At 45.6% G+C, this 15,244-nt stretch overlaps 1 long non-coding RNA gene across 2 annotated transcripts; it reads left to right on the top strand.

The window, feature by feature from the left end:
- The first annotated feature begins 1,808 nt into the window (after nt 1-1,808).
- On the top strand, nt 1,809-14,703 carry LOC118970632 (uncharacterized). 2 transcript variants are annotated; one of them, XR_012124940.1, is made up of 3 exons: nt 1,809-1,917; nt 6,120-6,195; nt 12,995-14,703. It is a non-coding gene; the product is annotated as an uncharacterized lncRNA (long non-coding RNA). The 2 variants fall into 2 exon arrangements; XR_005058665.2 differs by lacking the exon at nt 12,995-14,703 and adding an exon at nt 6,770-8,329.
- Nucleotides 14,704-15,244: the final 541 nt, after the last annotated feature.

Below are 15,244 nucleotides of genomic sequence, written 5' to 3'. Positions count from 1 at the left end.
CATGTGCAGGAAGAGTGGGGTTTTGGTGAGTTGGACACCTGCCAGGTATATAAATGGCGCCATAAAGGGGAATGGAGTGTGTCTGGGAGACTTTATTTCCTCCTCCACCTTCCCATGACACAGGTCTACCTTTGCAAGAAATGCAAACACCATCTGTCCCTGACATTGAAGGGAAGAGGGTGTGAACAGCCCAGACCCTGTTCTCCTGGGTGGCAGGCTGCCAAGGGCTGTGCAAGTGGTGGGTGGTCCCAGGCCAGGGCAGGATGGCTTGACATGGTCACATCTCTGTGGTCTGCGTCTGCCCCGATGTGCCCAGGTATAGGGAGTCATAAATCTCCTTGCCCGAGGTGATATGCGGTGATAAGGATCTTCTTCCCTTTTGCCCGCTTCCCTTCCTCCCTGCCTCGCTTGCTCTCTGTTGGAACACAGCTGATGTACAGTAAGTCATACTGGTTCAGATGTATGATGGAGAGACTCGATAATTAGATACCTTACCAGGTGCTCGCTGCAGTACATGCAGTTCCCCCTGTTACCATACTGAGATATTACAATGTTATTGCTGAAATACGTGATGGGGATAAAGAAGAACAAACTTCAAATTATAAAATAACTTAGTCATAGGAATGAAACTCCAAGATAGAGAGTATAACCTGTCTTTCTCTTTGTTTCTTTTTTTATTGAAGTGTAGTTGATACACAATCTTATATCGGTTTCAAGCATATGACAGAGTGGTTCAACAGTTCCCCATATTATTAAACCCTCACTTCCACCATCACAGTTAATGTTTGTCAGCATAAGATGTTACAGAGCCATCGGATGTATTCTCTGTGCTGTACTTCCATCCCTGTGACCAACTTACATTGTGATTGAGATTTTGTGCCCCTTTATCCTCCTCAGTCTCCCCACCCACCCACCCCTCCCCTCCCCCATGGTAACCACAAGCCCTTCTCAGTATCTGTGAGTCTACTGCTGTTTTATTCACTTTGTTTTGCTTTGTTTTTTTTACTCCACAAATACGTGAAATCATGTTATTTGTCTTGGCCCACCTGGCTTATTTCACTGAGCATAATACCCTCTAGGTCCACCCATGTTGTTGCAAATGGCAGGATCTCTTTTTTTATGGCTAACTAGTATTCCATTGTGTATATAGACATCTTCTTTATCCTTTCATCTACTGATGCACACTTAGGATGCTTCCTTACCTTGGCTGTTGTAAATACTGTGGCAACATAAGTGTGCATATATCTTTTCAAACCTTAGATTTTGTTTTCTTTTGGGTGAATTCCTCAAAGTGGAATTACTGGGTCATATATAGTATTTCTAATTTTAGTGTTTTGAGGAACCTCCATCCTGCTTTCCATAGTCCTGCCTCTCTCTTTGGAAGGAGGAAACTGAATGTGACTTCCTGTCTCAAAAGACTCCTTTCTGAAGAAAACCCTCCTTCAGTAGCCTGAAGGCTCAGGCCTTTCAGACCCACACAGACAAATGCACTTGCTCGGCCATGTGCATTTCCCTTGCTTTTCAGCTGTTCGTAGCTTTGGTCTGCATCCTGCATCTTGAGATTTTAGAGGGTATAAACAGCATCTTGTAGTTTCATATAAGTCAGATGCTATAGCACGGGACGTCCAGGGTCTTTAGCCAGCAGTGTGGATAGCGAGCTGGAAATGACAGTCGTGTTACCCTGTGGGCCAGCCGGGACAGACTAGGTGCTGCTGTGACAAGCAGCCCCGTGGTACTGGGAGGTACACACCAAAGTCTTGTTTCTCACTCACACTCTCTGAGCCAACTGCATTTCTGCTCCAGGTCTTAGCCTGGGACGCAGGCTGGAGAAGATCTCATGGGAAGAATTGCTGGCTGTCATGTGGAGGGAAAACGAGCATGGAAATGAACACCACCAAACTGTGCAATTGTAAATAGGTAAGATAACAAATTTTATCTTATGTGTATTTTGCCACAATAAAAAAATGAAAGGAAAAAGAAGAGAGAGAGAGAAAGAGCATGGAGAACTGTATACTAGCCACACACTGGCTTCCTATGGAAAGTGAAACACATTCACACATTCTTCTGCTTACATTTCACCCACAGAACAAGTCGTCTGGCCAAATCTGTCACCAGTGAGACAGGGGAGCATGATCTACCCCAGGAGAGTCAGTGAGTCCCTAGAAATATTAGTGTGTTCTCCCAGACCCCGCCTGGATGCAAGAGCAAGCACATGGCTGTTTCTCCCAGGGCCGGGGAGGTGGGCAGCAGGGTAGAGCGGCCTTTTCTGGCATTTCCCATGCTGATGGCCACCGGTGGTGGGGGCAATGGGCATTTGGAGGAGCCAGGAGACTTGGATCAACTCTATTAAGCTGCAGCCAAGTTCTCCGTATTCTCTGAGCTTTAAATTTCCTCATCTGAAAAAGAAGGGGGTGGGGCAAATATCCAGCTATAAAATAAATGAATCACAGGGATGAAGTACAGCATAGGGAATATAGCTCATAATGTTCTAATATCTGCATGGTGACAGATGGTAACTGCACTTAGCACCGTGAGCATTCAGCAATGCATGTAATTGTTGAATCACTATATTATACATCTGAAACCCATGTAATACTGTATATTGACTATACCTCAATAAAAAGTGCAAAAAAGGACACAGGAGACTGGATAGACAACTGATGAGGTCGGTGCCCGCTAGGGCTGCTCATAGTTACATGGAGAGCCCAGATCCATCCGGGAAACATGCTGGGTCCCACCATGGTGGAACACCCTGTGCAATGGTGGCACCCTCCTCCACACCTTCACCAGGACCCCTCCTGTTTCCGGATCTTGGCCACCTGCCCCCAGCTTGGTGTTCCCTCTTTTCCTTCTCTCTCCCTTGAAGGCTGCTTGCCTTCCTCCTTGGAGGAACGAAGCCCTCCTGTGGCGGGAGGGGTGTCTCTCTGCACCCTGGCTCACACACTCACCTTCCCAGCTGTCTATGACCTTCTTGAAGGTCACATACATCCCCATGCCTTTTCTTGAGCCTCCTGCCGCCCTGCCTCTTTCCCACCTCCTGCTGCACCTTTCACAGAGCCGGACTCAGTTTCAGTTTTTAAGGCACCAGCTATGGTTTTTATATATGACCTCATTTCCTCTTTTGGTTCTCATAACATCACCATAAGGAAGGCATTTCCCCCATGACCATGTTGCCTTGTAAGTCTTGTGCTGACCCAGTGAAATGTAAAATGTTTAGTGCCATGTCTGGCATGTAGTGAATGATCAACAAGCAGCAGCGGTTGCTATTATTATTATTACTGTTACTGGTGAAGAAACAGGGTCAGAAAAGCCAGGTAGTAAGGACACATCCAGCTTTGAAGTGGGGCTGAGTGTGAGCTCAGGTCTTTCTGATTCTAGAGCCCAGGATGGGCATCCCTGGAGCCACTCACTGAATGGCCCTTGTGGGCCTGTGCTGGCCTCCCCACTCCCTGTGCAGTTGCATGACCACAACACCTGCTTTTATAAAAGGTGACATGTGTCACCTGCGGGACAAAGTCTCAGAAGCCAGGGGTTTCCCTGTGTTGCCTTCTTACTGCAGCTGCGGAAGCTGTGAACTCCATGTTAGGATGGAGCCTCTGTCAGGCCTCATCCCTGAATGAAATGTGAACAGAACCATCCTAATCTGCATGGCTGGTACACTCACAGAGAGAAAGGCTCGTATGATTATTGACAACTTTCTGGGTCTCCGTGACATTGGTGCCCTCCATCCACCCCACCCCCAGAAATCCAACAATCAAGGCTGACCAGCCTCTGTCTTGCCTAAGGGTTTCAGCCCTGGGCAAGTTCACTACGGATTTGGTGAGACCCATAAATGACAGTGGAACGTTCTTGGAGTAAAAGGGTTTATTACCCGGCTTATTCTCCCGGGGATAGGTGGAGTGCTAGAATCCCATCTGTACCCAGCTATCTGCAGGTCCGTGGTCCTCCCTCTTCTCTGCCTCCACCCAGAGCGCTGGGCAGAGCTCTTTATTCAGTGACTCAGTCAGTAACAGCTTATTGCCCGCAGGTGTAGAAGCAGTAGCCTAGCAGTGGGCCAATTACATCATCAGTAGTTTAAAGTCAGGTGAGGATCCTGCTGTCTTGTTTATTTCACTCAATACTTGCCTTTCCATTAACCAAATTTTTCAGTGATAGGTCAATAATTCTCAATATGAAGGTACCATCTCCTGGGAAGTGTTTTAGAGGTTTATGGAGGTGTTTTAGTATTGCAATTTAAAAGGCAGTGGTCATTCATTTTATTTAGTGGGCAATGGGGAAGCTGGACACCTTGCAACTTTTGGGATAGTCCTGAGTGACAAAGACTGGCTTCACACCCATCATGACTAGAATGTGTCATGTCAGTCAGAAATATGTAATTATTGGGTCCTGGGACCTAACTTAGATTTGCATGTAAATACAGAGCATCTGGGGGCACCATTTTTGGACTGTGTTTTCCAAGCATGCACCCATCATGTACATAGAGAGAGAAATGAACTATGGTTCAGAGCCATTCGCTTTGGAAAGCCACATCTTGTACAGCAGTGACACCCGCAGCGATCTGAGGAGGTGGACCATCAGTACATCTCTTTTTGTCAGCCTTTGTTGCTCTAGAATTCATTATGGCTTTATGTATACACACGACTATGTGTGTTTAGTCCTTATTTCGAAATGTCAAAGTATAATACTTCTCATAAATTCAGTTTTTTAAATCTATCTGGCTTTTTTGTTACACTTTCTGCTGTAGTCATGCTAAAGCATGTCCACAGTGGAATGCTCATTATTTTATTTTATTTTATATATTTATATATTTATTTATTTTTCATATTATAACACACACATATGTATATTTTTATTGAAGTATCATTGATATACAATCTTTTTTTTTTTGAGAGGGCATCTCTCATATTTATTGATCAAATGGTTGTTAACAACAATAAAATTCTGTATAGGGGACTCAATGCACAGTCATTAATCAACCCCAAGCCTAATTCTCAACAGTCTCCAATCTTCTGAAGCATAACAAACAAGTTCTTACATGGTGAACAAGTTCTTACATAGTGAATAAGTTCTTACATGGTGAGCAGTGCAAGGGCAGTCATATCACAGAAACTTTTGGTTTTGATCACGCATCATGAACTATAAACAATCAAGTCAGATATGATTATTTGTTTGATTTTTATACTTGATTTATATGTGAGTCCCACATTTCTCCCTTATTATTATTATTATTATTTTAATAAAATGCTGAAGTGGTAGGTAGATGCAAGATAAAGGTAGAAAACATAATTTAGTGCTGTAAGAGGGCAAATGTAGATGATCAGATCTGTGCCTATAGACTAAGTATTAATCCAAGCTAGACAAGGGCAACAAAACATCCACGGATGCAGAAGATTTCTCTCAAAACAGGGGGGGTGAGGTTCTAAGCCTCACCTCTGTTGATCCCCAATTTCTCACCTGATGGCCCCCCTGCGACTGTGCCTGTCTTAGGTTGTTTCTCCCTTGAGAAATCTTACCCGTCTCTGGCTAACCAGTCATCTTCCGGGGCCATACAGGGAAATGTAAAGTTGGTAAGTGAGAGAGAAGCAATATTCTTTGAAAAGGTTAGCTTTTTACTTCTTTTTAGATTTATGCCCTGTGGCTTCTATGCCCGGCATTTGTCCTGAGGTATCTTTACCACTTGGAAGAATTATGATACTCAGTAATTTTCGATATGAGGCACGAATTCTACTAAAGGGTTGTAATTAGGAAGGAAGAAGAAAAGCTGTAGAAGTAGCAGATGGAAGAAAACATGGGTAGATTGATTATTTCTTTGACATATCTTCTTGTAGAGTTATATAAGCATGTATAGATTTTAACAAACTACTAATTAAATTGCGCACACACATTAACAGAATAGGAATACAGCTACATAACAAAAGCAGACCTACAGTTACCAGCCATATCTAGTGAAACCAAGAAAACCAGTTAGGTATCCTAGGCATTTGTGAAAACTTATCAATGATATGATGGATATTGTCTAACTGAATTTGAATAGTTTGAGAAAAATCAGACAAATTAAAACAACACATGGAATGCTCATTATTTTAATGTAAATAATCTTTCTGTTTTTGGCCCATTAGATGGAGTTCAAGGCATTGCTCTAAAGTGGTGTGATGTCTGTCAGTGGCTGAGTTCATCCACGAGCTTCATTTCCAGGTAGTAAGGGGTGTTGTTCCGTTACTGTTAGTGACAGGCTTTGGGCCCGGGTGAACTATTAGGCCAGGTATCCCTGACCTCCAGTTGCCTCTGAGGCCTGCTAGTGCACAGGAAGTCAGGTGCCCCTTCCGGGCAGGTGCGGACATTCTTGGAGATCTAGCTGAAGAAACAGAAGCTCAGAGAGGCATGGAGCATCAGCTCCGGGCAGTGCACAGGGTGCTCCTTCTGCCTTAGGGGAAGGCACTAGCGACGGGCTGTGCAGGGCTCCTGCACATGAGCCGGCGACATGCACGTTTACTGTCTCGGGGAGATGCTCCGTGTGCTTGATCTCGGCAGTGTTCCAGTCGCTGCTGTCACAGGCACACATAGACCTGCCCTGCTTGCAGGGCCCTGGCTTGTCACGGCTCGCCAAGGCCTCTGGTGGCTGGGTGGTCTCTGCTCGAGCTGCCTGCAAGGCCAGCCAGGGTCTGTGTCTCAGCTGCATGAGGAGTGGGGCCGAGGAAGGGGACCCTCTGCCTCTCAGGCCTGTGCCCCTCACAGCATGCTGCTCTCTGGCCTGGGTCTGTCTCTGCAGGAGGTGAGAGGGGAGCCCTTCTGCTCGGAAAGCCTGAGCCAGATCCACAGGGACAGGCAAAGCCTCACACGTGAGAGTCCCCGGAGCTGGGAGCTTGTGGCCCAGAGCTGTGTGAAAGCAGGTGGGGGGACAGCATCCGTGGTAGGGCCCACCTGGGCACAGCCAGCAGGAGGACCCTGTCTGGGCGCTGGTGATGGCAGCTCAAGCTGGAGGCCCCAGAGACGGGCTGCTTGCTTCTGCGGTGGTACCCCCTGGTGCAGACCTCTCTGAGCGGGTGCCCGGAACTGTCTCACTTGGTCGGATCGCAGCAGGTGCTCACCGTGGACTTGCCGCCATCACCCTGGTCTCCCAGCTGGATGCCCGGCAGGGCGCATGGCACCCTCTCCCCAGCGGGTGAGTTGAGGGAAGTCATGGCTGGCGTGGGGGCTATTGCTGTTCAACTAAGGCTGAGCTCTGCCAGGAGTGTGGGGCTGTGACAGCAGAGAGGGTGGGCGGGGGCGGGGAGGCAGCTGCAGGCCAGCACAGAAGCAGGAGAGGGCAGCCATGCTCCGGCCCCTGGTCCTGGACAGGAGCCTCCATGGCCCTCTTCCTCCTACAGAGATAAACGTCCACAGAAACTAAAATGGTGGGCTGTCGAGCTAGCTGGTAGTAGCATGTAGTAGCATGTGCTCCAGCTCAGAGGCCAGAAGGACTAGTAGGAGAGGAAAGAATTTAGGAGGACTCCCTGGCTTCTGGAGTGGCTGGTCTGAACTGTTGCCTTTACCTACAGTGGGGGAGGGGACAGGAGAATAAGAGGTTCGAGAAGCACAGCAGGGAAGGGCTGGGCTCAGCTGGACTGGTTTTGAGCTTTGGCCCCCAGGCTATATGCTGGTGGAGACAGAGATGCTGAACGACAGGCAGTGACTGAGAGGTCTGGACTGCAGTCTCAGATGAAGGAAGGACCCCCCCAGGCCCCAGCAGTCCGGGGCTCTCGGCTTTGGCCCCTGAGTTTCTATGAAGGTTGCTTTGGGCGCACCTCACAGCTCATTGGAGGCTGTAGAAAACCCCGTGTTTGAGAGGGGCTGCCCTTAGGAGTCTGTTTTCTGGGCTGATGGGTGTGCTTGTGTGATGTTATATTTTTTCAGATTATAGGTGTCAAAACCCAGCTAAGAAGAACTCTATTCCAAGAGCAGTGGAGAGGACTGGCTCCCCCTGCTCCCCACCCAGGGCCTGTCTCTAACTGAGGAAGCAGTGTGTCAGCCAGGGCCTGATGGCAGGGACGTTGCCAGGGATCATCTGCAGGTGGCCTTCCATATGCGGAGGCCCCGATTTTTGCACAGCAGCTCCATTATAAATGCACAGGGAAATGCTGTGAATGATTAACCTGCTCCTCTGCCTGCTCTTGGCCTTCACTGTAAGCAGGTGTCACCCATGTGAAAAGGGGAGAGAAGAAGGGATGTAGGGTACCTTCTGAAGGTCTCTGGAGTGGCCTGAGGTCTCTGCTGGGGGAGCCACGTGTGTCAGGAACCCTGCAGAATATTCCAGGACCCAAACTGGGTCCTGGGGCAGGAGGTGGGGCTGGGTGGGGCTGTGGTCTGGGGGATGTTGGGAGTCAGAAGCGTTGGTCTGAGTGCCAGCTCTGCCCCTTCACAGCTCCCAGCTCTAAAGAAGAGGCTAGCTTCACGCCTTTGTGACTTGCAAGCAAACAGCATGTTTTTCAGAGTATGTATTCAGGAGTGTTCTGGGGGACATGACATCTTGGAGTTGCTACAATAAGAGTAGCCACAGCTGGAGACCCCCCCCAGAGCAGAGACAGAGGAGGAAATCATCTGGTTTTTTCCTCCTTTCCTCCCTTCTCCAGCATCCCACTGGAGCCTCCCATTGGCCAAACATGATTGGAAGCCATTGGGCAAATGTCCTGGGAAATGAAGTCTGCCTGGGAAGCCCCGGCTGGAGCAGAAGAGCTCAGAACGGCTCTGAGCCAGCGAGCCCTAGGCAGTGAGCGTGAGGACAGGTGCAGTAGGAGATGGGTCCCTGGATTTGATCCCCAGGAGAGGAGATGGGGAACCCTCGCTCCCCAGCATATATAACACCCGAAGGCCCTGGAAAGAGTTGCCGGGAATCCTGTCTCTAACCCCAGACCCTGAGAATCCTCCTTCCCAGGCACCTGGAGGTTTAAGAGTTTTAGGAGAACTAAAAGGAACTGGATGTCACATCTCTGGATCTTTAGTTAAACTGTCAGCCCCTTAAGATGAAGGGCTGTGTGTTCTTGTCGTCAGCCTCCTGCCTCTCCTGCAGTGGTGTCTCCGGCTGTGGCTATTACCTCCTTGTAGCAAATCTAAGATATCCCTACATGAATTCTGAATAAGCACTAAAATTTCAGAACTTGCACACCCTCCCCCAGGCAGGCGCAAATGGAAGTGTTGGGGTAATTGGGACAATGGCCTTATTTTATAGATGAGGAGTCTGAGGTCGATCCAAGACCACACAATGAGTCAGAGCCTGAGTCTAGGGGAAATGTCCTTCTAGCATTTTCCAGGGTGGGCTGCAGTCAGTTCTTGTGGGGCACCAGGGGTGTGTGACAAGAGGAACAAGCGGCCCCACTCCAGACCTCATGCGGGAGGTGGAGGACCAACCCTCGCTTCCAGGCACCTCCATTCTGAGACTGGGCTGCCTGCAGCCAGGACGGGAAGTCAGTGTGGCTGTCCAGGTGGCCCCAGCGCTGCCCAGATCTTCGCGCCACATGCCCCCTGACCCGCAGTCCCACGTGCTGGCTGGCCCTGGGCTCTCAGATGGTGCCCCTGGAAGAACACACCTTTGGGAAGGTGCCAGGTGAGGGTTCGGGTCAAGGGTGCGGAGGAGGGGGACCCAGGAATCTTGCTCATGCGCTGCCTAGAGAGAAACAGAGCACTGGCGCTTGCCCTCCACCCTGCCCCCGGGAAGGCTGACCCCGCCTGGGGGCCCTCTCCTCCGCCCAGCCGCACTGGACATTGCCTGGCTTGTGGCTAAGCATGGAGGAACTTCCCGCCCATCCCTTCCCCTGATGACTCTGGAAATTCCCTTCCTCCCGGCCTCTCCCTCTTCCCGAAAAGAAAGAAGTACAGCCGTATGTCACACCTCCCACCTCCCGGAGTTCACTGTGCCAGAGGTTTCTGTGCCTGAAGCCTGGCACATGCTGCTGTTTAATGCCCATGTCGCTATCAGACAATTAACCTTGTTAACACAGTAAACAATTAACAGTCCTTCAAATATCTGCATGTAACAAACTATATCTCCACATGTAGAAGCATCGCTGTAAAATTAACAGAATACCTGTAGATGCTGAATTAGAAAGAGCCTGATGTCAGCTTCTTGTGAAATACTTTAACCCTTAGTGCCCTGAAAAGGCGTGTGCATGAGATGTGTCAGTAAGACTTTAAAGTCCACTGTTCTTGTAGGTTATTTTTTTTTAATTGAAGTATAGTTGATACACAATGTATATATATATATGTACACCTGTTTCAGGTGTACAACGTAGTGACTTGACAATTATATACATTACAAAATGCTCACCATGGTAAGTATAGTTACTGTGCAAAGATACTATAATACTATTGACTGTACTCCCTGGGCTGTACATTTCATCTCCATGACTTCTTTATTTTATAATTGGAAGTTTGTACCCTTCTCCTACTCTCCCACCTCCCTCCCTTATAGCAACCACCAGTTCTCTGTATTTATGAGTCTATTTCTGTTCACTTGTTTTATTTTTCTGGATTCCACATATAAGTGAAATCATGTGATGTTGTCTTTGATTTATTTCACTGAGCATAATACCCTCTAGCTCCATCCATGTTGTTGCAAATGGTAGGATTTCTTTCTTTTTCAGGCTAAATAATATTCCATTGTGTATATGTACCACATCTTCTTTATCCATTCATATCCATTCATCTACTGATGGACACTTGGGTTGCTTCCTTATCTTGGCTATTGTAGATAATGCTACAATAAATGTAGGGACACATAAATATGTTTTAATTAGTGAATTTTTCTTCAGGTAAATACCCAGAAGGGGAATTTGGTATTTCTATTTGTTATTTCAGAAGGGGAATACTGGGTTACATGGTATTTCTATTTTTAATTTTTTGAGGAACTTCTATACTTTTTTCCATAGTAGCTGCACCAATTTACATTTCCATCATCTCAACACCCCAAAACCCAATCATTTGGCTATAAAATGGACAGAGGACTTCAATAGACATTTTTCCAAAGAAGAAATACAGATGGCCAACAGACACATGTAAAGACACAAAAACAGCGCAGGTTTTCTTTTTTTCTTTCTTACCATATGATTTTCTTTCCCAAGTTGTGTTCTCTTGGCATTGCACATGGGTAGCACTGTGTATCCAAGAGTTTGATCAATATTTTGTGGAGACCTGCACTTTAAGCCGAGCTGAAAACCCCGGAGCCCTTCTCAGCAGTGTATTTGATCAGCTGGGTCCCTGGATTTGATCCCCAGGTGAGGGCAGCAGAGATAAACAAAGATGGATGCTAGTTACGGTGATAAGAACCTCCTTATTGTTTTCTGTAGTCGCTGCACCTCCTTCCCGCCAGGAGTGTGGGAGGGCTCCCTTTCTCCACATCCTCACCAGCACTTGTTGTGTCTTGTCTTTTGGATGGTGGCCATTCTGATTGGTGTGAGGGGATATCTCACTGTGGTTTTAATTTGCGTTTCCTGATGATTAGTGATGTGGAGCATCTTTTCCTGTGTCCATTGGCCATTTGGACATCTTCTTTGGAAAAATGTCTATTTAGCTCCTCAGCCCATTTTAAAAATTGGATTGATTTTGATTTTGAGTTGTCTGAGTTCTTTATATATTTTGGATATTAACCCCTTATCTGATACATGGTCTACAAAATTTTTCTCCCATTCTGTAGCTTGCTTTTCAATTTTCTTAAATGTTTCTTTTGCTTTGTCAAAGCTTTTAAGTTTGATGTTGTCCCATTTGTTGACTTTTGCTTTTATTTTTTGTGCTTTTGATGTCACAGCTAAGAAATCTTTGCCAAGGCTAATGTTAAGGACATTCTTCCCTATGTTCTCTTGCAGTTGTTTTATAGCATCAGAGCTTATGTTTAAGTTTTTTATGCATTTTGAGTTAATTTTGTAAGTGGTGTAAGATAGGGGTCCAGTTTCATTGCCTTGCACATGGTTATCCAGTTTTCCCAGCACCATTTGTTGAAGAGACAATCCTTCCCCCACTGGGTGCTTCTGGCTCCTTTGCTGAACATTTCTTGATGGCATAGATAGGGATTTAACTCTGGGCTCTCTCTTCTGTCCCACTGGCCTGTGTGTCTACTTCTGTGGCAATACCATACTCTCTTTATTACTGTGGCTTTGTGGCATAGTTTGAAATCAGATAATGTGGTATCTCCAGCTTTGTTCTCTTTTCTCAGGATTGCTTTGGCTGTTTGGGGTCTTTTGTGGTTCTGTACAAATTTTGGGATTGCTTTTTCTATTTCTTCGAAGAATGCCCCTGGTATTTTGATGGGGATTGTGTTGAATCTACAGTGGGTGCTGAGTTTTATGGCTGTTTTAATGCTATTAATTCTGATCCATTAACATGTGGTGTCTTTCTACTTATCTGTGTCTTCTTCAGATTTTTTCAGCAAAGTCTTGTAGTTCTCATTGTACAGATCTTTCACTTCCTTGTGAAATTAATTTTATTTAAATTTATTCCTGAGTATTTTATTGGTTTTGTTGCTATTGTGAATGGCATAGTTTTCTTCATTTCTTTTTCAGATGTTTCATCCGTGTATATAAGTTTATGGACATGCAATCGATTTCTGTATGTTGATTTTGTGTTCTGCAACTTCAGAATTGGGGTTTGAACCTGAATGGACTGACCCCAAACTCTGTGTTCTTAATTGCTATGTGTTCTGTCCCTCAGAATAGTAAAAAGTCGAGGAAAAAACAACAAACATAAGAGGAAATAGAATAGAGAATATCAGATTGCATGTAGTTCAGGTTAAGTACCATCTTTTGAAACTTATTCCGGTTGTGAGTGTGTGTGTGTGTGTGTGTGTGTGTGTGTGTGTGTGTGTGTGTGTATGTGTGTGTTGGATAACAATGTGGAATTTATTTCTTAAAATTTGTTGCAGTCAAAAATTAGAAACATCCTCATCAGCCCAGAAGATATTACCTCTGATGTAAATTTACGAATATATGGTTCAGTTCATTGTAGACTGAATATATGATTTAATTTTCAGGTGCCGATTGTGAAAATTAATAATGGGACACCTCTCTTCAGTGTAGTCAGGAGGCCAGAAGGGGGAGCTCTCACATAGTCCCACTAGATGTCGATCACAGGAAGAATTGTCAATCGTAGACCCCAAAAGAGAAATCCTCAACAGGAAAGTGTCATTAATTCCGGGCCCAAAAGGAAAAGATGTGCACCGCATCTCCTGCAAGAAATTGACTGCCCAGCAGCTCAGCCCATGAGAGACCAACACCCTGAACTCTTGAATTTCTCCAATGTACTTTCATTCAAAACAATACCCCCCAGCTTTTTCTTTCTTCTTCATAGAACAATGTTCCTCTTCTTTGTTTGTTGGACTAGCCTATTATTTTTGCCAGAGCTTGCTTGTCCTGAATTGCTCTTCTGTGCTATTCCCAAATAAATCCATTTTTGCTTATAAAATAACTGACATTTTTTTTAAGTCAGCACAGTGATGCACAGAATGTAATGGAATGCAATATCATGTGTGAGGCTACCCTGGCAGCTACCAATTGCTGAGGCACACCAAGGCACTAAGCACTCTGATCACATCTTCATGAGGGTGAGATGGGAATGGGAGGCTGAGATGACTGTGGAACAAGGGGCTGACCTTGCCTGAGCCACAGGACCTGTCTCGTATGGGGCCAGTCTCACCTAGCTTGGATTTTTCCCCAGAGATGACTCTGTCTTAAACCTCCTTTGGAATTTCCTTGAAATTGACTTGATGAAAAAAAATGGCTGTAAAGTTTAGTGGCTAGGCTCCAAAAGGTGAGTATTCTCAGATAGGCCTGACCTACTTCCTTCCTCCTCACATTCCTGAGAAGCCCTACCAGCTTTAGGAGAGAAGGTCCAGCATTTTTTATTATCCCCCAGGTCGCTGGCTCCTTTCCTGCAGGTTCTGTGCCTCCTCCACACCTCTTACCACTAACACTCAGGAAAGTCACTTCACCTCTGTGAGCCCTGAGTTCGCATATCTTTACAATGGAACTGAGAGTAACGCTTACCCTAGAGCATTGCTATGAGTATTTAATCAGTATATTTAATTTACATGAAGGCTCCCAGCTAATATATGTGAAACTCCCTGGAGAAAAATAACCATTAATAAATATTAGTTATTATCTAATTATAGGATCTCTGGTCCCTGACCCAGTACATTGAACATAAAGATGTTACTGAATATATCACTGATGTATTGAAGCAAATCCCACTGCAACCATTTTGCTTTCCCACCAAAACCTGGATGAGAGCTCCTGTTGCTCCACTCACTTGTTGGCTTTTGGCGGCAGTGTTTTGGATTTCACCTATTCTAAACTGTGTGTCATGGTTCCTCGTTTTAACTCACATTTTCCTAATGACTTATGATGTTGGGCATATTTTCATATGTTTACTTGCCCTCTGTAGATCTTCTTTGGTGTCTGGTTAGATCTTTGGCCCATTTTTAAGTTGGGTGGTTCTTATTGTGAGGGCTTACGAATTCTTTGTATATGTTAGGTAACAGTACTTCATCAAATAGGTCTTTTGCAAATATTTTTCTCCCAGTCTGTGGCTTGTCTTTTCATTTTCTTTACAGTGTGTTCTGCAGAGTGTAAGTTTTTAATTTTAATGAAGTCCAATTTATCCATTTATTTCTCTCATGGCCTGTGCATTTGGTATTGTATCTAAAAAATCCTGGGTTTAAACCTTGAATCCAAGATTTTTTCTGGTTATTTTTTAGGGGTTTTACATTTTGCATTTAACATCTAGGGCTGTGATCCATTTCAAGTTAATGTTTGTGAATGGTGTAAGGACTGCAACTGTGAGGAATGAGAAATGCTGGCAGCCTGCCTGTCCCAGGAGGATACCATGACTCTCTGCTGGGAGCTGGAGGGGAGTTGGTTCACCCACCTGGAATGGTGTTTCCTTCATGCTGGGCTTGGGGGTGGGGGGCAAGTGGTTTGTAGTTCAAATGCTGCAGATACTCGCTGTTCTTTCAGTTTTAGTAGATTTTCTTGAATAAATATTTCGTCATTTGCCGTATGCCCTTAGTATAATTTCCCACATGGTTGTTTTAAATATTCTTGCCACTTATGCTCATTCCATGGGGGAGTGGGTCTATAGAATGTGTAATGCTGCCATTCCTGAAGTGGAATCCACTTTTAAAAATATGGCCATGTTTTCTTTTCATCAGGATTGTTTCTGTTTTTCCCCTAGGAACATTTTAAGCCCATATGGACCCATGAGATAGTCATGACTCTTTATGTGG

Source organism: Manis javanica, chromosome 14 (assembly GCF_040802235.1).
Source record: "Manis javanica isolate MJ-LG chromosome 14, MJ_LKY, whole genome shotgun sequence".
In the NCBI taxonomy this organism is placed as follows: domain Eukaryota; kingdom Metazoa; phylum Chordata; class Mammalia; order Pholidota; family Manidae; genus Manis; species Manis javanica.
Note: the sequence above shows the minus strand (reverse complement) of the source record. Positions and strands in the feature narration are given on the sequence as shown.